General features: G+C 36.3%; 1 protein-coding gene across 2 annotated transcripts in view; it reads left to right on the forward strand.

Moving 5' to 3' along the window:
* TM9SF4 (transmembrane 9 superfamily protein member 4) overlaps window positions 1-22,636 on the forward strand; it is a 211,655-nt gene that overhangs the window by 11,206 nt on the left and 177,813 nt on the right. For both annotated transcript variants that reach the window (XM_090391928.1, XM_090391929.1), the window contains exon 2: window positions 18,676-18,764. The gene's annotated coding sequence lies outside the window, so the exon portion shown is untranslated. The remainder of the gene's footprint in view (window positions 1-18,675; window positions 18,765-22,636) is intronic.

A 22,636-nucleotide genomic window follows, 5' to 3' on the forward strand; every position in this document is an offset into this window, starting at 1 on the left:
CTCCTCTTTCTCCTGTTAATCAGTCTGTAATCCAATTACTTGCAATTTGTTCTCATAATCTAAATTCCATAATTCGGATATAATTTTTGTAACTCTTCTTTTGCACCTTGTCCTCAGCTTATTTATCCCCTCGGAACCTGGGAGATTGACCAAATCTGCACACAATAATCCAATTGTGGTCTTTTCAAGGCCTTATAAAGAGGCAACATTGAACAACTGAGACAAGAGGCAACTGAGTTGTATTTGCAACTTTTGCTATATGACCTTTGAACTTCAAATTCCTATCCACCATTACTCCAAGATCCCTAGCCTCATCAGTTTCTTGTAACATAACCCCACTAATATTATATAGTGTGTGTGTATATATATATATATATATATATATATATATATAATATAAGATTGCCAGCGTGGTTGGCTGAATGGGTAGCGTATCCACTCTTCAGCCAGAAGTTTGCTGGTTCGAATCCCGCTGTGGACATGGATATTTGCGATTGTCTGTGAAAATACCAGTGGTGGGTGGTGATAGATGGCGTTGGTGTAGTTGTGGTCAGTTGGTGATTGAATGGTGGAGACTGAGTTGTAGAGCAGGTGCCCTCCCTTGATGAGTCCTTGGACTCCGTGGAGGTGTCAATTAAATAATAATTAAAAAAAAAATATGCCACTGGAAATCTCATCTCACCGAAGTGCATAACTTTACACTTACTAACATTAAACTGACAGTCATTTTTGTTTGTCCAAATTTCCATCCTATTCAAATTATTTTGTAAGTGCTGGATATCGGTAGCATCCCTGATTGCCCTCTGCCTATCTTTGGATCGTCGGCATGTTTTTGTGAAGAGGTTCATTTAAGGTATTTATAACATTCAGAAATTTCTTCCAAGCAACGAGTTAAACCATTTATGTTAACAGGATATTTATATTTATTGTTACAAGTAACTCCTCCAATCATATTCTTGCTTAAAATAACTGCTGATTATGCATACATATATTTCCCATAGAATGCCATATGAATTAAAAAAAGAAAATACTCTAATGTTAGCATATAAAAAACAGGTTTGTTAAGGGGAGATCATTTTTCACTAACTTATGTACTATAACAAGATGACAGATCCCTTGGATAGGGAAGATGCATATACAGTGGTGTACTTAGATTTTGCAAAGGCTTTTGATAGACTGCCACACAACAAGCTCTTATATAAATTGAAACAGATAGGATTGGATAACAGATTTCTGAGTTGGATCAGTGACTGGCTATTGGATAGGTATCAGAAAGTTGTATATGGGGTGCAGTATCCTGAAAGAGAAAAATCACTAGTGATGTGCCATAGGGCTCAGTTTTGTGGCCATTGTTGTACAATTTGTATGTTAATATATTGGGATGGGTTTGACTAGTGATTTGCAGATGATGCAAAGCCAGGGAGAACAATGCAGAGTCAAGGATATTATGGCCTTACAAGAGGACTTGAATAGATTTCATGAATGGGATGGTAAGTGGAACTGTCAGTTCAGTGTTGCAAAGTGTAAGGTTTTGAGATTTGGTAAGCAACGATGGGATACAAATTATACACTTGGTGGGGAAGTAGAGGAGATGAGAGATCCAGGAGTAATGGTGGATAAGGATCTGAAATTCAGGGGCCACATTGCACAAGCTGTGAAGATGTCACATCAGATAATGGCAATGATGCAGAGGATCCTGACATGCAGAAATAGGGAGGTTATGATTGTATAAGGCCTTGATCAGGCCTCATATGGATTATTATGCACAGATTTGGTCACCTAGTTTTCATGGTGACGAGGATATGTTGGAAAGGGTCCAGAGAAGATTCACAAAGGTGGTCAGTAGTCTTTGGAATGTGGAGTATGAGGACGGATTGAGAGAATGTTACAGAGCCTCATGAATAGGAGTAAGAGAAGGGGGGCTATGATTGAGACATATAAGCTAGTCAGGGGTTGTTATCGCATCAACATGGAGGAGATTTTTCATAGAATGGGAGGAGGGTAGGACAGGAGGTCATCACTGGAAACTGTATAAGGAGGGGGGGGTGAGAAGAGAAGCGAGGAGTAGGTTCTTTGCATGGAGAGTCATTGGTGAGTGGAATGCATTGCCTGAGTGGGTTGTGGGTGTAGACACTGAATCAGTTTAAGGCATGGTTGGATGAGCATTGTGTACAATAGTGTGTACCTCCCATGATGAGTCTCTGACTCCATGGAGGTCAAATGTTAATAATAAAGTGTGTAGACATATTAGTATTATTTTCAAGCCTCCATGGAATCCAAAGATTCATCATGTAGAGGTTGAATACTCACACAGACCATAACTAATCATACTTTGCCTTGAATTCATTCAATGTTGGATCACTCACTCCAGCTATTTATTCCACTCATTCACCTCTTGCCAAGCAAAAAATTTCCTTTTCACTTTCCTTACATCACCTTTGTATACAGTTTCCAGGATTATCTCTCATTCTCACATCACCCATTATTCTATGCAATAACTTCCCTGTATCTGATGGGGTTCTCTCACCAACTTATCTGGTGATATGTCTCAATCATATCACCTCTCATGTCTTAGTTATTTGCCTCTGCACTCTCTCCAATGTTTTCTTATTGCCAATATAGTCAGGTGACCAGATAAATGCACAGAAATCCAAATGAGGCCTGATTAGTGCCTTATAGAGTGACACTACATTCATTGCATTGTAGCAGCAATTTTTTTGGTAACCCTTAACTTTTTTGCATTGTGTTCCCTGAACCTCAGTTCCCTATCCACCATGATCCCTAGATTCCACGTCTCTTCTACCTCCTGAATGAAATTTTCAATATGGTAAACCTCCTTCTGTCTTCTCTGACCAAAGTGCATAACTTTTCACTCAGCAGTACTGAAATGACATCCCCCTTCTTCAGCCCAAAGCACCTACCTATTCAAATTCTCTTGTTACAACAAGAACTTCTTGACATTGCACTTGCTAATTTAGCATCATTAGCAAACAATACAGCAAAGAAGGCAACGGAAAAACCACCTTACTCGTAATCATCTCTCTAGTATGGTAGCATATAGCTACCCTACCAGCTGTATGGCTGAGGGAATAGGATAGGATAACAAACAATTCAATATCTACTTTCACACTGTAAACTATGGTACACATTAGTCACCTTTCTAGCATATACAGGTGCAGTGTCCTAAAAAAGGATAATGCACCTCCATACATCACTTGCTGACTCCTGTCAGTCAACCATTCCTATAACCAAGCTACCAAATGACTATCCATTCTCATTCTGCTAGTTTCAACAGTAGTTTAGCATAGGATACTCAGTCAAATGCTTTAGCAAAATCGAGATAAATCTCTTCTGTCCAACACACTAGTCACCCTATAATAAAATTTAACCAAGTTACTAAAGCAACACCTTCCCTTAACAAACCCATGCTTCTCTCCTGAAAAATTTCCATTCTCATCAATCAGGACAGGTTTGTATTCTGTCTCAACCAGCCTCTCTAACACTTTATTATTCAGCTGAACAATTAAGTCAAGGGCACTGCCAGTTTTTTTGCACATTCTTATACATGATGATATCCTATCCAGTCCCACAGCCTTGTTAACATCAAAATTAAGTAATATTCTAAACTCTTCCTGTTCTTGAACTGTCGGTCTTCTTTCCTCCTCCTTACTGCTATGTAACACTATTCTTAACCCCCCCCCCATACACGTGAAATATACTGACAAAATACTCATTGAACATTTCCGCTATCTTCAGCAGATGTGACTCGTGTTCCATCTCCATCAACTAAAGTCAATCTTCCATATTCACCCTTTCTTCTACTTGCAACATAAATATAGAATTATCTATGGTTTTGCTTTATTGCTTCAGTTAATCTTCTTTCATATGCCATACAAACATGTTTTGGAAGTTTGTAAATTTAGTTGGTGATAGTGCAAAAAATTCTGTTCTAGAGACCTTGCAAATTGCCTTTAGCATAAGTGAGGCATTAAGTTCTAAATTATTATTTTTATTTATTTTTTGTGGATCCCACCAATGAAAGGCTTTCATAAATTTATAGTACATTTGTACTGTGGGTGTGCTAATAATTTTCTTTTTTCTGTTTATTAATTTTATATATACGAGGGACATCCAGAAAGTAAGTTCCGTTTTTAAATATTTTCACTACAGTGCTGCGATCACAATGGTGCACATGCATGCTGAGAGTTTGTTGACTCCTTAGCAAGGTGTTGGTGCCATTTTCAGACATTCTCGCAGTGCGTGCGCTTCTTGGTGTGTGTGTTTATAATGTCTAGGAAAATTGAATCATCCATCGCATTTGAAATTAGGTCAGTTATCCATTTCTTGAATATGAGTAACGTTAAAGAATATGAAATTCATTGGCAAATTATTGAGGTTTATGGAGAACACACAAGTGATTCAATAGTACGAAGATGGGCAAGACCTTTTAATGAAGGAAGGACAGGTGTGCACAATGATGAACGGAGCATGCGACCACCTTTAGTGACTGACGATTTGGTGTGTTCAGTTGAAGAGAAGATTCAACAGAATAGGGGAGTCGCTATAACATCACTCTCGCTGCAATTTCCAGACGTTTCACGTTCATTTGTTATGTTATGCCCACACACAGCTGGCATAACACAACAACTTCTCTGCACTTTCGGCTGGGAACAATTCCATCATCCCCCATATAGTCCTGACATTGCGCCAAGCGACTTTCACTGTTCAAACATCTGAAATCTTTCCTTGGTGGCTGGCGGTTTCAAGACGATGACGAGGTCAAAGAAGCAGCCAATACGTAGTTTGCGTCACAGGCGGCAACCTTCTACGAGGAAGGTATACAACTCTTGGTGTGCCCCATTATGATAAGTGCCTGAACAGTGGCAGAAATTATGTAGAAAAGTAGTGAAAGATGTCTACTTTAATTTCCAATAAAGTTTTTTTTGTAAGTATATTTTTGTTTCTTGGACAGCCCATCGGAACTTACTTTCTGGACGTCCCTCACACACACACACACACACACACATTAGGTCAGTTATCCGTTTCTTGAATGCGAGGAACGTTAAAGAATATGAAATTCATCGGCATATATATGTATACATATATATATACACACACACATGAACACACGAGGGCGGTCTGAAAAGTTCTTAGCCTTGATCATAGATGGCAACACTATTGGCACAATTTTTTTTTTTCTAAGTTGGTACATCTGTCATAAGAATTCATATGAAATTGCAAGTCATTCTATCAAATAGTTTGTTTTATACAGCTGTCTGTATCCCTTGAAATGGATAAAATTGAGTATCGTGAGGTTATAAAATTCTTTGTGAAAGAAGGTTTAACATCAAAAGAAATTCATTTGAAGTTCATAAAAGTTTATGGGCACTCTTCTCCTTTATTTTCAACAATTAAGAAATGGGCTGCGAAGTTTAAACAAGGCCATACCAGCCTTGAAGATGATCCACGTGAAGAACATCCAAAATGTGTAACAACACCAGAAATCATTGATCAAGTGTACGATATGGCATTGGATGACCAGCAAGTCAATGTGCGTGAAATTGCTGAGACTATAGGCATTTCGAAAGAACGTGTAGGATATATTTTGCATGAAGAATTGCAAATGAAAAAGCTTTGTGCAAGATGGGTGCCGCACTTGCTCACAGCAGATCAAAAACACACTTGCATGAAAATAAAATCTCTGAACAGTGCTTGGAACATTTTAGCAAGAATAAAACTGATTTTGTGCGTCGATTTATTACTATGCATGAGACTTGGATTCACCACCACCACACACCAGAATCCAAACAGCAGTCAAAACAGTGGACAAGAAGCCGGTTGTTCAGCACCAAAGCAGTCAAAGTCGGTTCCATCAGCAGGAAAAGTCATGGCATGGATGTTTTGGGATGCTAAAGGCATTTTGTTTATTAATTATCTTGAAAAGGGTAAAACAATAACTGGGGAATATTATTCTGATCTTTTAACCAGACTAGATGAAAATATTCGTGAGAAAAGACCCGGTTTGCAGAAGAAAAAAATCATCTTTCATCAGGACAATGCACCTGCTTACAAAGGTGTTTTGGCAATGGGAAAATTAAGGGATCTGCACTATGAATTGTTGGAACATCCACCCTATTCCCCATATTTGGCTCCCTCTGATTTCTGTCTCTTCCCAAAACTAAAACTCTTCCTTTCTGGTCATTGTTTTTCTTCAAATCAAGAGGTGATTGCAGCTGTAGAGGGGTATTTTGCAGATCTTACTGAGAACTACTACAGGGACAGGATAATGGTGCTGGAGCATCACTGGAATAAACGTATTAGTCTTAAGGGAGATTATGTCGAAAAATAAAAATGGTTTTGAAATTATAAATTTGTTTTTTCATTGTTAGGCCGAGAACCTTTCAGATCACCCTTGTATTTTTTTACTTGGTCTGGAAATCCATCTCTGGAGACCAAACACAACTTTTTCAAGCCACTTCAGATGTCCAATAAGCAGGGTAGTGGTCTTACACTGAGCATGAAATTCATCTCCTACCTAATGACAATCTTGGTAAGATTCAAACCCACAGCTTGTAAGTTGGAGAGTGGATGCACTAACCACTTGTCCAACAAGGCCAGTGATTAAAATCAAGCCCTTTGGATCTTGAAATGAACTCATCGTGAAAGGACCATAATCTCTCATTCAAAAAGATCATTGAACCATGCCTTAAACTCACAGTTTCTGCACTCACTGCACACTAAAGCAATGCATTCCATTCACTCTCCATGCAAAGAACCTTTATTCTCACTCCTCTGTTCACATCCTCTTTATACAGCATTCTGGGATGTCTCTTGTTCCACCCTTGTTTCCCCTCTATTCTATGAAAAATCTCATTAATCTGGTAACAACCCCTCACTAGTTTATGTGTCATTTATATCCTCTCTCTCTTTCTTCTATACAACAAACTGTGCAACTTGCATTCCCTCAAACTCTCCTCATATCTGACATTAAATAGACTTGATGCTGACTTAGTAGTAAACCTTGTTAGTCTATCTCTGGACCCTCTTCAACATATCTTCATTTCCTTGAAAACCAGGAGACCAAATCTACAATGGCCAGATCAAAGCCTTATACAAGGGATCCATAACCTCTTTGCTTCTGAACCTCATTATTGCCACGATCTGTTGTGATCTTAACTATTTCAGCAATGTGATATGTAAACTTCAAGTCTCTGCCTACCATCATTCCTGGATCTCTCTCATCTTTTCCATCTCCTTCAAAATTTTCCCATTAATTTTATACTATGCATTCCAACCTTTCCTACCAAATTTCAAGACCTTGCACTTGGCAACATTAAACTGATAGCTCCATTCACTTGTCCACTGACATAGTCCATTGAGATCCTCCTGCAAGACCACAACATCTCTCTACTTCTCATAGTTCTTTCCAACTCTACATCATTGGCAAACAGCTGCATATTTCTTGATAAGTCAGTCCCAGTGTCATTAACGTACAAGTTAAACAACGATGGTCCCAAAACAGATCCTGGTGGCACTCCACTAGTGACCTTGTTCTTTTGAGATACCACTCCTCCATACAACCTACTGATACTTATCTGAGAACCAACTATCTATACAACTTACTAGTCTGTTATCTAATCCCATCTGTTTCAGTTTAGTTACCAGCTTATCATACATATGGCAGTCTATCAAAGGCCGTTGAAAAATCCAAGTATATCACTGTATATGCATGTTCTTTAGACGGTGAATTTGTCACCTTGTTGTAATATGTAAAGCAAATTGGTAAGCATGACCTTTCCCTAACAAACAAACCAAATACTGCTATTATCAATCCATTTCTGAATACTAGTCCTTGCCAACTTCTGTAACACCTACAGACACACACACACAGATTAGTCTATAATTTGTAGCCTGTCTTATTCCCCCCCCCTTTGAAGTGGAGCAATTTTTCCCACCTTCCACTCCTTTTGGACTTGCCCTGTTGCAAGACTCATATTAATGGTACCATTGGCACAGTTTAATTCTGTAATGTAATAATTAGTACTTTATTGCATCCTCTTAGCTTTTATGACTGTTAGCAAATGGTTGGTCATATTATTTATTAGCGGTTCACAGTTTTTTTTTATCAAAATATGCTCACATGGTCTGCAGACTAGAAACAGGGTCATTTTTATCTCTTGGAGCAACTTCTTGAACATCTTCTTTCTCTGAGTCATCTTGTAGTGGTCCTGGAAATGTGATAAGAAGCTGAATCTTGCTGATAAAGGAAATCGCCATCACATCAATCTTCTGATGATGGTAACATAAAGTGCTCAAGAATTTCTTGGCACACTATGGAATTGACTCTTTCATACACAATACATAGCCTAACTGGACCCTCTGCGGTCATATGTCCATACCATGACAGAGGTTGCAAATTTCACTGAATGTTTCATGCATTTTTTTTATCAAATGTTCCTTGCTTAAGAAGCAAGACATGTATCCCTTAATGACCATGGGACATGCTTTCATCACTAAATTTTCCAGTCCTTGACACCACAACAGTTTGCTCACACCATCACACTCTAGCTGCTTTTTGCTTAGAAGTTATAAGCAGCTTCGTCTTAGGCACGCGCGATTTAAAACCCAATTTGTGAAGTCGTCTCAACGCCATAGATTTAGAGACTCTTTCTTTTAAGGTTACACGGTGATCAGCACTCATATTTGTAAATTTAGGTACACAAAAACACACATATTGAACAGATTATTTTATTAATTACTAATAAAATAAAACTTGATGTTTCGACCCCTGTATCGAGGTCATCATCGGAAGAATGCAAGTGTATAAGGAACCAAGCTACATGCTCATGCCCTGTATACCGGTAAACTAAATCTACGTAGTTAATTAATGATTTTTCTTAGCCTGACCTCTAGTGATTAAAAAAATAAATAATAAATAAATAAAAAATTTAAAAAAAAAATTTAAAAAAAAAAAAATAAATAAATAAATAAATACAACTACAATAAACTGCTAAAGTTCTCATGTATTAATATTCTTCTGGATAGTTCAGATTGTTATAATATGATTTCTTTCAGTTGCTGTTGAATGTTACAAACACTTCACCAGGTTTCTTCTTGTAGTGGGATTTTTCTATAGCTAGTTTGGGTTGTTATACAGGTTGAAGATGGGTCCTCCACATTCTTGAAATGGTTAGACCATCATTTTTTGTTGCGATTTGGGTTGTGTTTGAGCATTTCACATGACTCTTTAAATTTTCTCTCAAACCAGGTTCTCAAACACCTGGTGAAGTGTTTGTAACATTCAACAGCAACTGAAAGAAATCATATTATAACAATCAGAACTATCCAGAAGAATATTAACACATGAGGACTTTAGCAGTTTATTGTAGTTGTATTTATTTATTTATTTATTTTATTTTATTTATTTTTCATTTTATTTATTTTTTATTTATTATTATTATTATTATTTTTTTTTAATCACTAGAGATCAGGCTAAGAAAACTGATTAATTGACTACGTAGATTTAGTTTACGGCTGCGCGGTTAGCCTAGTGGCTTTGCGCTTCGCAACCATATGCCTTGGGAAGGAGTGTCCTAGGTTCGATTCCCGTCGGTGACGTGAGGAGCTGAAGGATCTTCCTCAGCCATAGCCAAGTTAGCCAGTCTTGGGCGTGGACAGCAGGGTTTTTTCCTCAGTTTATTCTGGAGTTTTTCATCCAGCAAAGCAGGCAAACTGTCCTTGAGAACTTAACACTACAGGCCATAGGATATACCGGGGCATAGGGCTGACCACCTTATCCTGTAAACGGATTGAGGTCCGATGATCAATGGACCCTCGACACCGCAAGGTAAAAGAGGGTATAAAGAAGATGAGATGAGATTTAGTTTACCGGTATACAGGGCATGAGCATGTAGCTTGGTTCCTTATACACTTGTATTCTTCTGATGATGATCTCGATACAGGCATCGAAACATCAAGTTTTATTTTATTAGTAATTAATAAAATAATCTGTTCAACACGTGTGTTTTTGTGTCTCTAAATTTTACAAATATGAGATAGATTTAGAGACATTTACACTTAGACTTTCCAAATCTTGTGAAAATACCTTACACTTTGGAAGTAGTTTTTCTTTACGATATTCTTTAATCTCCTCTTATCTCTTGATGTATTTATTACCTTTGGACTGCTATTGAAGCGATTATTTTATAAACTCATGTTAATCGAATACTGTCTCAATACTCTACTCACACTTGCTTGAGAACATTTCAATTCCTAACTGTTGGGTTTGGCTTTCTTTGTGTAGAGACACCAATACAAAATCCTTTCCTTTACTGTTACATGGTGATCAGCATTCATTTTAAACAAATTATTGACTCTACAACCGTGTTATAAATAATTATTTTAATTTCCCAACTTTTAGACCTTCTTATTAAGGTCATCATCTGCAGTATGCACACCCACACACATTATATATATATTATGTGACACCTCCAGGGAGTCCAAAGACTCATCGAGGGAGAGTGTGCCAATAGCATCGAACAATTGACTGTTATAAATAATTATTTTAATTTCCCAACTTTTAGACCTTCTTATTAAGGTCATCATCTGCAGTATGCACACCCACACACATTATATATATATATTATGTGACACCTCCAGGGAGTCCAAAGACTCATCGAGGGAGAGTGTGCCAATAGCATCGAACAATTGACTCCCTTCTAACTACTAACTGTGCTCAAACTTGCTTAACTTTTTTGCGTGAGCCATTAGTAGCAGTGGCTCTACCAACCTTTGCTGGCAAATATATACACACACACAAAAAAAAGCTAAATTACATTTCACATAATTGAAGAGACAATGATTTGATCAACTGTTATTTTACTGGTCTGACCTCTAGTGAAAATAAAATAAAATTACAATAAATAAATGAAATGAAATAACTACATCAAAGATCTATTCTATATAAGACAACATCAGAGAAACATTATTTTGTATAGATAGTTTTGTTACAGTAAAAATATATCCTAATTTAATATGACGATTGTTATCTTAGATTTAAGATCCCGGATTTCTTATGGTCCTATTTATAATCAACTCTTAGGGGAAAAGGTTAAGTGGGTAGAACATGTGCCTTCCATATTCTTGGCATGATCAGAAAGACCAGCTTGACCATAGTTATTATATTTAATGTGTCATTTATGTTCCTTTTTTCTGATAGGGATTGTGCATCCTGTTTCCTCTATATAGCGTAAATTACAGGTGCAATGAATACAGTATACTCCAGGGTGGGCCGGCGGAGGGAGTGGATCCTTGGATGAGTACTAAGTTCATTAATTTTGCAGGACGTTTAAAGGTGGCTTTAAGGTTGTATTTTTGTAGTATTCTGTTTATTTGGTCTGATATCCCTTTAATGTATGGAATGGTTACAGTTTTATTGTAGTCTAGTTTATTTTAGTTTTTAAGTGAGTTTTTGTACAGAATTTTGTTGATAATATTTTGACTGTAACCCATTTTTTTAGGAAGATATTGCCAATAACTTAATTCATTAAATTCATTATTCATAATTCATTCAATTAAGTTCACTCTCTCTCTCACTTCTCTTGTTTAATCTATCAAAACATTTGTCCACACATACATATTACACTCCTGACAACGAATCATCTTAACAAAATCCACATCTTAATAAAATCTCAATATGCTCAATTTTCGCACCATACATCTGATTGTTCTTATTCAAGACCAATCTTACAATTGGAATGATTGTTCACCAGTTTTGCCTTTCTTAACTGTTATGCAAAAAATCAACTCTACCAAAACCTAACCTTGATAATTAATATGCATTCATTCTCAGTATCACTAATTAAATAAATTTTTGGTTCAATGCATATAATTCTTCAGAAATATTCCAAAAATAAAAATTATCTGTGCTCCAGAACTTCTACCGACTGGCATTATTAAGTGACACATGTCCTCCTCACCTCAGAGATCCTTGACAAAAGTCCTAAAAAGGATGATTAGGTATTTCACAAATTCTTCATTGAAAATCATCTCCTGTACTTTAACATCGTTCTCTCTCCTTTTTGACCAAATGGCATGAGCCATTTCCAGAATGGGTTGTGACCAAGTGTAAGAAATAATTTTTTGTATTATTATTATTATTATTCAGGCCTCCATGGAGTCAAAAGACTCATCGTGGGAGGTCCTTCCTAAGAACATAAAGTCTGTCAAGACTCATCGAGGGGAGATCCCCCTTAAGAAACACAGTCTATCATACCACTCCTTAAACTCATTGACCGTTCTCGCTCTCACCACTCCATCAGGCAATGCATTCCACGGTTCAACCACTCTCCATGCAAAGAAACCACTCCTCACCCTCTTGCTCACAGTTTCCTTTCGTAACTTCCAGGGATGGCCTCTTGTCATCACTCCTTCCCGCTGTTCAACCCACCAAAAGAACTCCCCAGTGTCAACCCTGTAACCACCTCTCAACAGTTTAAAAGTCTCAATCATATCACCTCTCCTTCTTCTATCCACCAAACTCTGCAGTCCACATTCCCTCAGCCGATCCTCGTAACTATCCTTGTACAGTCCTGAAACCATCTTTGTCATCCATCTTTGTATCCTTTCCACAGTTAATTTATCCCCTTCAAATCCTGGAGACCAGGAATGAATATATCAACTTTATATTCTGTGTCTGGTGAGACACAAGAGGACTGATTTACTATGAATTCTTGAATCCTATTGAACATTAATATATAGTGTCTCCATAATGTGGATTTGGGCATGAAACATATACAGGGTGTTCGGGATAAATTTGACAGTTTCGTAAGGAAAAAGAAAATCTTCTTTGTATCTATTAAATTTAATGAATTGACAAAAAAACATTACAGGCAGAGTTAATTACAATACTATCAACAAGATTTACTCAAAATAACCACCATTAGCATCGATCACAGCTTCAATTCTGCTTCGGAACCTCGAACAAGCTGATGCTACAGTCTCCCTGGGAAGGGCCGCAAAAACTGTTTTAATTTTATCCATTAACTGGGCTTTTGTATTACTGGAAGTGCGATTGGTGTCTTTTTCAACTGCGCCCCATACAAAATAATCCATGGGGTTAAGGTCTGGGGAGTTTGGAGGCCAAACATTTGGACTGGTGAAGTCGTAGAAATTTTCAGACAACCATTTTTGACTTTTCCCAGAGGTGTGGCAAGGGGCCGAATCCTGCTACCATACATACGGCCTACCATTGGCTACCCTTGTTATCCAGGGCTTGACTACAGTTAGCAACTCCACGAACAAAGCCCGAATTCCAATGCCAGGGTTCTTCAACACCTGTTCCTGCAGATTTGCGAGGAATTCTGCTGTACGAACGCAATCAGATCGTCTGCTAGGGATCTTTCTTCTTGCTACATCCTCGTAGTCACCATTGCAAGTCTCTAGTTCATGCCTGATTGTTTTTACTGTATTCAGGGAGCATTGGGCAGCAGTCGTAATATCCTTATTTTGATGGCGGGCACGAATCATCATGATACAAGTTATTCTCTTCCATGATTCAGGTGGGTTCCAGCTATCCATCCTTTCTGACATCTTGTATATGAATGAAGAAGGGTCCAAACTTTTAAATGAAGAGAAGTGTGTGTTAATACATGTAACTTACGGAAAAATATAATTAATTATAAATATGTCAAATTTATCCCGAACACCCTGTATGATTAATGTAGTTTCAATAGATGGTTTAAATGCTCTTTGTCAGAAATATCTAACACTGGTCATCACTGGCCATTAGAAAAGAAGTTCACCTTCCCTGTGCAACATGCCCATGTGATCAGCACTTGAAGAATACGGCCTACCATTGGCTACCCTTGTTATCCAGGGCTTGACTACAGTTAGCAACTCCACGAACAAAGCCCGAATTCCAATGCCAGGGTTCTTCAACACCTGTTCCTGCAGATTTGCGAGGAATTCTGCTGTACGAACGCAATCAGATCGTCTGCTAGGGATCTTTCTTCTTGCTACATCCTCGTAGTCACCATTGCAAGTCTCTAGTTCATGCCTGATTGTTTTTACTGTATTCAGGGAGCATTGGGCAGCAGTCGTAATATCCTTATTTTGATGGCGGGCACGAATCATCATGATATAAGTTATTCTCTTCCATGATTCAGGTGGGTTCCAGCTATCCATCCTTTCTGACATCTTGTATATGAATGAAGAAGGGTCCAAACTTTTAAATGAAGAGAAGTGTGTGTTAATACATGTAACTTACGGAAAAATATAATTAATTATAAATATGTCAAATTTATCCCGAACACCCTGTATGATTAATGTAGTTTCAATAGATGGTTTAAATGCTCTTTGTCAGAAATATCTAACACTGGTCATCACTGGCCATTAGAAAAGAAGTTCACCTTCCCTGTGCAACATGCCCATGTGATCAGCACTTGAAGAATTTTGTGCTGGCACATCATTCAGGCAAACATGTCACTAGTCAAGTGTCAATCTGGGTTCCCCAATATAATACGGTCACATGTTCCATTGTGGTCCTGGTCAGTCTAAAAGTTTTTTTTAATGCTGTTGTTTATTTTTATATTTAAACTATCAGCTTTTAAGCCAATATTGTCAACTACTTATATGTTAATGAGTTTATCATATGAGACATGAAGAAAACAAATATATATTTTATCAGTGGCACATAACCATTCATTATTTATTTATTAATGGTATATGATAATTTTCACAACCAGGTTTTCAGTTCTAACACTTATAGTAGTCCTGAACCACTTCTATGATAAACAAACATTGAGTCTAAAACGTTTAAAATCAACTTAAAAAACTCCCAATAAAATGAAACCCTTAGATTTATGTGCACATTTAATTGCATTAGCATGAGAAAGATTTATGCTCGAAGAGGATGTGAATGCATATGTAGACAAGAAGGGAATGGGATGGCTGAGTTGGATTTGAAGAAGGTTCTGGGATGAGTAAGATGAAAAAGAAATGGCTTGAGGAAAGTATGGAGATGTCACATCTAATAACTGTTATCAGTGAAACTTATAGATCTAGGAATGAGAGATATGTTTGTGTACAAATACTAGGAGGTATCAGAAAAGGGAAATGAAATGGTCACATTGATTGAGTTCATTCACCCAAAACTTGTTGGAATAAGTTAAGACAATTGGATGTGTGGGAAGGGTATATGTGGCACTACAAGGCTGGTGATTATAAGAAGCTCAGGAGACAGCTTGCAGCTGTAGCACAGAGTAATGCTGCTTGGGTGATATTCAAGAACTATTTGGTAGAAATAATGTCTAAATGTATTCCAAGGATCAGAAGGTTAAATAAGATAAGTGTGAAATGGATGAATAATGAGATTAAGCATGCATTACAGATAAAAAAGGCATTATGGAGGGAACATAAGATGAGTGGTAATAATAAACTCCACTTAGAGTACAAAGAACAGGCAAGGAGGATGACTCAGTTGGTAAAGGTAGCAAAAGTGTAGCATGAACAGCAGTTAGCTAATAAAGTAAAAAAAAAAAAAAAAAATCCTAGGGAGTTTTTTTGATATGTAGCCAGAAAAAACAAAATGAATGATTATGATAGGATGACATTAATTGGAAAAATGGTATAAAGACAACTGCTGTGGAGGATATAATTGAGATATTTAATGAGCAGTTCATAAAGTTCTTTCATCCTTGTGAATCTGACATCATAGAGTTTTGAGAGCTGTAGTTGATGATGCAGAGAGACTGACTTTTTTGTGTGGTTTCCACACAAAAAAGGTTATTATAAACCTATAGTACATTTTTGTACTATGGGTGGGCTAAGGATTTTTTATTTTTTTTTTTGCCATTTTTATTATTATTAAGTTATATATTCAGTTATATATTGTAATTTTTATTTATTTTTACATATAGTTCGAAAACCCTGCAGAGACCAAATGTGAAACTTTTTCTGCATCCAATAAGCAGGGAGGTGGTCTCACACCAGGCATTGGAATTCATTTCCTGAGTAAAAACAATCAAACATTTGTGCCCATGGGGGATTTGAACCTGTTGGTTGGAAAGAAGCTATGCTAACCACTTGGCCAACCAGGCCAAACATGAGTGAGCAAGAGATATATGGGAATTGAACAAACTTGATGTTAATAAGGCTGTGCGACTTGATGATATAGTTTTTGAAGGAATGTGTAAAAGATTTGACATCTGCCTTGACATATTTGTTTAATATGAGTCTTACATTGGGTCATGTTCCAAAGGAGTGGAAGGAAGCTTGTACTGCTTCATAAGGGAGGCAACAGAATTCAAGCATCAATTTATAGACCATCATGTATAAGATGTAGTGGTTAATGTGTTGGAGAGGCTAGAATAGGGTTGACAACAGTGGTATTATCATTGATGGACAGTACGGATTTGCTGAAGGGAGGTCATGTTTTAGTAATCTGCTTTTAGTAAATTATTACTTATTACTAAAATATCTTATTTTAGTAATAAGATATAACTGCATTTCGAGAAGGGAGATGGATATACAGTGATTATGCTTAGATTTTTCAAATTCTTTTGATAGATTACCAGATAAGTCGATGGCCAAACTAAAGAGGATGGGGTTGGATATTAGACTAGTGCATTGGATTGGAGATTGACTATCTGATAATGTCAGCATGTTATGTATGAAGGAGCAATATCCCAGAAGAGGAAAGTCACTAGTGGTGTGCCTCAGGGGCCTGTTTTAGGGCCATTAGTGTTTAACCTGTATGTTAATGATATCGGGGAAGACTTGATTGAGGATATTCATTTGCTTTCAGATGATGCAAAGTTGGGATGAACTATGAGAAGTAGAACAGATCTTATGGCTTTAAGAAAACTTGAATAAGCTGAGTAAATGGGCACTGGAGTGTGGATGCCAGTTCAATGTTGCAAAATGCAAAGTTTTAAAATTTGGTAAATAATGGAATGTAGAGTTTACTCTTGATGGGGATATAATGTTGGAGATGGAAATAGAGATCTTAGGGTGAAAGTAGATAAGGATCTAAAATTTAGAGGACACATTGCCAAAATTGTGAGTACAACACAAATTCTTGCAGTGATGCAGATTACTCTGACTTGTAGAAGTAAGGAAATTCTGGTTCTGTTGTATAAGATCTTGATTAAGCCACATATGGATGGCTGTGCACAGATTTCGTCACCTGAATTTCAAAAGGATGAAGAGATGTTGGAAAGGGTCGAGAGGCAATTGACCAAAATGATATCCCTGGAATGCTGAATATGAAGAAAGGTTAAGAAGATGCAGTTTACTGTATAGAGTCTAGTGAATAGGAGGATGAGGGGTGATATGCTAGAGGCATATAAGTTGGCAAGGGGGTTGTTTATAGGATTAATGTTGAAGAGGTTTTTCATTTAAAAAAAAAAAAAAGGTGGGAGACTGGGGGAGAACAAGAGGTTGTTCCTTGAAGCCGTATAAGGAGTGTGTGAGCAAGGGAGAAGCAGGTTTTTTTTTTTTGCATATAGAGTAAATGATTGGAATGCATTGCCTGAAAGCATGGTGTCTCTAGAGAATTTGAATGTGTTTAAGCATGGTATAATGAGCTGTGTGTATGACAAGGAGACTTCCTAGGTGAGTCTCTAATTCATGGAGTTTTAGGATAATAATCATAATATATTGTTATTAATGTTATTATTTTGTATAATAACAAAGGTTGGTCGATTGGTAGAGCCTCTGCTACTAAAGGCTCACGCAAAAAGTTGAAGCATGTTTGAGTGCGGTTAGTAGTTGGAAGGGGATCAGTCGTTTGATGCTGTTGGCATACTGCTCCCTCGATGAGTCTTTGGACTCCCTGGAGGTGTTACATATTAATAATAATAATATATTGCTGATATAAAATTTTCTCCTGTTTTAATAATGTGATACTCTTTACACTTCATGACTATTTTTCCAGATTTTTTGTGGAAGTTGATTATCTTCAAATTTATGTATGTATTATGTATTTATGTATTATGGTCACAAAAGACCAATATCATGTTTATATAAGGCAACATGGGTTATTTGCATACTATATTATACTATGCAATAAATCTAGTATGTCTAACATGCATGTTTATTAAACAACTAGTAATGAGTTATTTGTAGGAACCTTAAAGATGAGAGCAGTTAGCAAAATGTACACTATAATGTACAGTGTACATTGGTAAAGGGCATATGATTTAGTACAACTATAATAACAAAAATAAATGACAAGTTTGTATGTGCTGTGTCATAGCATAATTTATTATATTCATTTGCATACCAACAAACATTGCTTTTATAGCAGGACTGTGTGACAGTTGATATAAAGATTATATTGGAAAATAATCTTAAGACTGTTGTTAATGTTGAGAACTTTTTATTAAATTATCAAAAATGTTCATGAAAACTTTTATGACACTCTTTTATATGAATCTTAGCAGCTTATCTTTAAATTTTACTGTTCTTCTTCCATTTGTTTCTAGTTGGTTTCTGATACTTATTAAGAGCAAATTTTTAAAATGGTTATCTTATTATTCTTTTAAACAAGAAGAAAGTTACAAAAAATGTTATCTATGCTGATCTCATGTTTGTTCGGATGTTTTAATAATTTCCAATAATACTATTTATGAGTGTTATTTCCAAATGCATCATTGAACTGTTACTCTTTTGCAGTTTTTTCAACCTTCATCTCTCTAATGAGTGATCAAAATTTGAATCATTTCAAAGATAATTCAGTTTTCTTATGAGGATTCATTTTAGAAGTAAGTATTTAAAAAAAAAATGATATTGAGAAATCTTGTGATATTATATTTTACTTGTTAATTAATGCATTTAACATTGATAACTCAGTCTATTTTGCTGATATATCCCTTAATCTTCTAAGAATATCGTAACCTTGATGTCTTTTTTCCTCTATAAATGGTTTTTCACAAACTGATCCATAAGTAAATAAAAACAAACAAACAAACACGAATTTGTATTGTTCAGCAATACTAGCAAGAAATCAGCAATGCATTGTTGTAACACACTAGTAACTCTAAACCAGTGGTTCCCAAACTTTTTCGGGCCACTGCCCCCTCGAATCCATAAACTCATCGTCAGTGCCCCCTGTCTTACCAGAGCCCACCTTACATTCAGAAAAGTGATTCACACAACCTTTTGCAGCACCCCCCCCCCCCCCCCCCCCGCATGCTGCCTGCTTGCCTCTTAGCGCCTTCTTAAGTAAGCCCACTGCCCATCAGGGGGCGGTACCGCCCACTTTGGGAACCACGGCTCTAAACCAAAGAAGTTTTGAAACTTCTTAGTTAAAAAAAAAAAAATTGATATTCTCTTGAAACATACTAAAAGTTTATAATCTTGCATTAAAAATAAAGTTTCCAGTTTGGGTCTCTGACTCCATGGAGGTCAGATGCTAATGATAATATATCAACATACACCCTGAAAAGTCCTTGCATATCCATATCTCTATTTAAATGCACTGTATTTAACGCCGGTGGTGTCAAATTTTTTTCATATTAACCACTGTAGTTTTTGACATGAAATCTATTCACTATATGTAATCAAATATCAGATTGTTTTTTGAAAGAGAGGTGTAATTTTTATATGGATGAATATCAAAATACTATCATGAAACCGGATAGTAATTGTTGCAATAAAAATCGAATTACATTCATAATTTAATTTTTTAACAAAATTTTATTAAGATTTTTTTTTTACTCAGAATTGTAATTTTTTATGTATTAATATTTATTATTATATATTTATAAATATTTATTAATTTTATATATTGCTAATATGAAAAATTTTCCAGTTTTAATCATTAGATATTGACATGATTCATCTACACAGTGTGCTCTTTAAGTAATGGGATTAATTTTTTATAGGACAGCCCTTTGAATAAATATAACAAATGTGTTTATAGTTTTGATTGCTAGAGCATATTGTAATTGCTGGTTCAACTTTTGAGTCGGTGATGCAGCAGTTTTCATGTGGCAACCGTTGAAGTAAGAGTGTGTGTGAGTGGAGTGTGTCAGAAATTGCATCATGGAACAAAGAGCTGTGATAAAATTTTATTGTAAATTAGGAAAAACTACTACAGACCTATACCAAGACCTAAAAAAAAAGTTTATGGTGATGACTATCTGAGCTGTGCACAGGTGTTTTGCAGGTTTTCAATGTTTAAAGAGGGGGGAGGGAGTCTCTGAAGGATGAACCACGCTGTGGATGGCCAGTTTCTGCATGGACAAATGAAAATGTAGTGAAAGCTAGGGAAATTATTGCTCATGTCAGGCGAATAACCACTAGGCTACTCATTTGTACAGTTTGGTGTTGGTAAGGAAACAGTCAGATTAATCTTAGAGATTTGCACAAGAGGAAGATTTATTCGAGGTTTGTGACACACACATTGACACTTAAACAGAGAGAGAGAGCGCAACGAGTTGCATGTTGTCAAAATTTCATCCATGCAGTTGATCATGATCGTGATGTGTTGCAAAGAATTGTCACCAGTGATGAAAGTTGTTTTCAGTTTGATCCAGAAATGAAACGTCAAGAGCATGGAATGACACGGAACATCTTCTCTCCGGCAGAAGAAAGTCTGGTTGCAAAAATCACGTGTCAAGACAATGGTCATTGTTTTTTCTACACAGCTGGAATTATCTACCACGAATTTTTTCCTGAGGGCACCACAGTGAATGGTCAGTATTATTTAGGAGTAATGCAAAATCTATGTGCCCACATATGACTTGTCAGGAAAGAACTGTTCCACGATAACAATCTATTGCACGACAATATGCTTGTGCACTGTGCGCTGTCTGTGAAGCACTTTCTGGCTTTGAAGTCGATCTGTGTGATCGAACATCCCCCCCCCCTCCTTGTTTGCCAGATTAGTATCCCGCAGACTTTTCCTCTTCTCATAGATGAAGTGTGTTGAAAGGGGGAGCACTTCACTGACATTGAGGACATTCAACGCAGTGTGACCCAGCCACTGGAAGCAGTTCCCATTCAGGACTTCTACCATGCCTTTGAATGCTGTATGTCAGACATAAATGTTGTGTGGAGTTGGAGGGAGATTATTTTGAATCTATGTAGTTGACAATTCCAAATATAGTTCTTTGTTTTGATTAAATTGTTGTCTCATTACTTAACAAACACACCGTGTATCTTTAATTTTAAATCTGTTCTTGCAAAAAAAAATAAAAATAAATAAATACAAAAACAAATCCTAGTTGCTCCGTTCATGTTTCAGAAAATAATATTCATAACATTCTGCTGCTTTGCACAATTAATTTTACTTCTGACAGGTGAAATATGTTAGTCAACACTGTCTAATTCAAACTTAATTTATGTGTAGAATCTAGTATGTTAACTTTAGTAAATGGGTATTTTAATTCCTCGTCTGAATAGTTTTAACAGCAAGACGTCTCTTATCCATTCTGTTGGTCATATTAGATGTTGAGCAGAACATGAATGTGAAGTGTACATAGTATTGAAAACATGAATACAAAGAAGGTAACTGATGCAAATTACTTTGTCTGTAATGAAGGCAGGTGATAAATTAATTATCTTCATTGTGAGGTGTGATAAATTCTGCCATTAAGGAAATAAAAGCTAAATTTAGTAACCACATAACAGACAGGCAACCACTGAAGTTTTTTTATTGAAAAAATAAAGTGGTTGTGTGGTTTAATTGATTTTTATTGAGACACTGTACACTAGTCACAACCTATAGTCAACCTAGTCACTAGTGCACTGTCAACCTATAGTCACTGCGCAGGTAGATCTGCTATAATACATCTACCTGACATAGATGGGCAAATTGATAATAAGCTACTTAATATTGACATAGCTTCTAGATAATGTGCATTGCCTGGTGTAAACCCCCCCCCCCCACACCAAACTGTTGGTATAGTTAGAAAAGTGTTATGTGTGGGCTTTGGAGCAGAGATCCCATGTCTACTTGGAGTACAAATGTTTATCAGCCTTTCATTGTGGGATTCACATAGAAAAAAGAAAAAAAAAACTGGATTTTGTTTACCTGTTCTTGGAAGATGACTGAGTTAGTTTGAATCAAAATTTCAATATTCCCTCAGGCTATATATATATATATATATATATATAATGTTTTTTTTTTTTTAAAGAATCTCTGTAGCAATTTTTAAGTAATAAAATAACGCTATTAATTGCAAAACTTTGATTTCTTAATCCAGATGTTACTTTGTGAGATGTTTCATACATTTTAAAGCCATCTTCTGAAGCTCATATATTTTAGCATATTGTTAGCTTAGTTCTTTCATCTTCGCTGGATGTTCTAAAATTTCCTATTCTTTTAAATAGCAATTCAACATGGGCAATCTTATTATGAAGTGCAGACCTCATTTGTTGCTACTTTAGGCCTCTAAAAACAATTGCCTGGTGTCATACCATATCATGAAACTTTACTGTCATGCTCCTTATGCAGATTATATTCTCATTAAATATTTATATTTGAATAATAGTTAATAATTTAATGATGAATTAAACTGAACACAATTGACAATCAAAAAATTAGTATTTATTTAAGTAGGGGTACTAAATCACCCTGTGGTAGGGGACAGATAACTAGAACTAATACATAGTAGCAAACATTATAATA

This window comes from Typopeltis vanoorti, chromosome 4, assembly GCF_054136105.1.
Source record: "Typopeltis vanoorti isolate ZY-2024b chromosome 4, IOZ_Tvanoo_1.0, whole genome shotgun sequence".
NCBI lineage: Eukaryota > Metazoa > Arthropoda > Arachnida > Uropygi > Thelyphonidae > Typopeltis > Typopeltis vanoorti.